Genomic DNA, 2,008 nt, shown 5'->3' with positions numbered 1-2,008 from the left:
GACCCTACTGCTGTGTTGTTCCCCTATTGGCTAGGGTTGAACAACACAGTCTAAGTGAATTCTGATTGGCTATTTTAAAGAGAGCAGGGGTACAAGCCAGAGTGGCAGAGTGGGTAGTTTGGAGGGAAGGACAGTTATGGAACAGGTCAGAACAGGTGACCAGGGGTGACTCAGGCCAAAGGAGGTGACCAGGGGAACAGATGTGAAGTGCTGATTAGAACTGTCAGGAAAGCTGTTTACTGAAATTAGAGGCAAGGGAGTACAGAGAACCAGGAAGTTAAGCTTTAAAATGGAGAATTAAAGAGTAAGAGAGCTGGACATACTGACATACTGATTCTTTGAAGAGAAACTTGGAGTTCACTATATCTAACAATATGTTAGTAGTCACTATTCTTATTTTAACTTTCTAGTTGTGCTATATGCTGATTCATAGAGAAAAACATTCTCAGAAAAATGGAACCCATTCTTCAGTTAAGGGAATGTGAAGAGTGACATTCTCTTGCTAGCAGGGACAAGACATAATAAAATTTAACTAGGATGACCACAATGAGAATGAAGAGGAAGCAAACACATTCAGGAGATATTTCTGGGTCCACAGGACTTCATGACCTCTTGAGTACAGTAGGGAAGGAAAGACATTTAAAGTTTCTAGTCTGCATTCATACATGGGTGGTGATGACTATATCCCATGGGGAACAGAGATAAAGGTTAATTTAAAAAAGGACAAGTCCAAAGGCAGTCTACAAACTTTAGAGGAGTACATGCTCTGGACAATAAATGTGTAGTTGTTCAAAATGCAAGGTTAAATAAACATAAGAAAATGTGCCAAATTCATTAGTCATCAGGGAAATGCAAAGTAAAAGCACAATGATATACTAGAATGGCTAAATTCTAAAGGACCAAAGACATCAAGTACTGATGAAGATGTGGAGGCACTGAGACTCTCATTCACTGCAGGTGGGAGTATAAATTCATATACTACTTTGGAAAAAAATGTTTGTTAGTATTTATTAAGGCTAAAATATGTTAGCAATTCCACTCCTGGTTATATGACTAGTCCACAAAAGTACATGTAGGAAAATGTTCATTTATTCACAAAAACTGGTAACAAGCTAAATAATGTCTTAAATGTAGAATGAATAAATTGCAGTGTGTTCATACTATTGTCTGAAATTGTTACTTAATAGTGCACAGCAATGGAAAAGAATAAACCACTGAATATTACAGGCAAAATGTTAACTTAAAATGTTTAGACAGGCTCACAAGAAAAGTTACGAATGATGATATTTACATGAGGTACAAGAACAGGCAAAACTAATAAGCCAAAAAAAGAAAGTCATTAAGCTGTATACTGAACATGTATGCATTTTACTTTGCAAAGGTTATATCTCAATAAAAAAGTAAACTTTAAAAAGGAACACATGGCTAAAATCTTTGAGCAGTTCTTGGGAGCAACACCCATGAGAGAGTTGGAAATTGTGGTATGCACTGGAACTGCAAGGCTAGAGTGGTGATTCAGTATTCAAAATGAGTTGCTAGCTCTAACAGAACTATCAAACACTGCTTAAGGTCATTCTTGGAATTAATACTGGTTTTGGTGTTAGTCAGCTTTGGTCCCAGTGGAATCTGTAATAAGTCTCCAGAAAGAGCTGAATGGTACAAGTAGATAAAAGAGAAGGGTGTATCTCACAAACTATCCTCAGGAAACTCCAGGGAGCACGGAAGAGCTGTGCATATGTCACAGGGCTGCTACGAGAGGGCACCACCTCTGCCAGGAGGCCGTGCCTCCAAGTGGCTCTCAAGGTATGCCCTTATCACCTCTCAGCTCGGAACTTAGAGCTCTTCCCAGTGAGAGCAGCAGATGGTGCGTCCACCTGAGGTGGGAATGTGGTGTGGGTGTGGATTCCTCTGCCAGGGTGGCTTCAATTAAGCTGCTTCCTTTTTTGGGTCTCATCTTCCTCAGGTAAAAAGAAAAAAGGAAAAAGACAAAGGGGAAGGGAAGGGGAGG

Source organism: Cebus imitator, unplaced genomic scaffold (genome assembly GCF_001604975.1).
Source record: "Cebus imitator isolate Cc_AM_T3 unplaced genomic scaffold, Cebus_imitator-1.0 Scaffold159, whole genome shotgun sequence".
NCBI classification, from domain to species: Eukaryota; Metazoa; Chordata; class Mammalia; order Primates; family Cebidae; genus Cebus; species Cebus imitator.
This window is presented reverse-complemented; position numbering follows the sequence as displayed.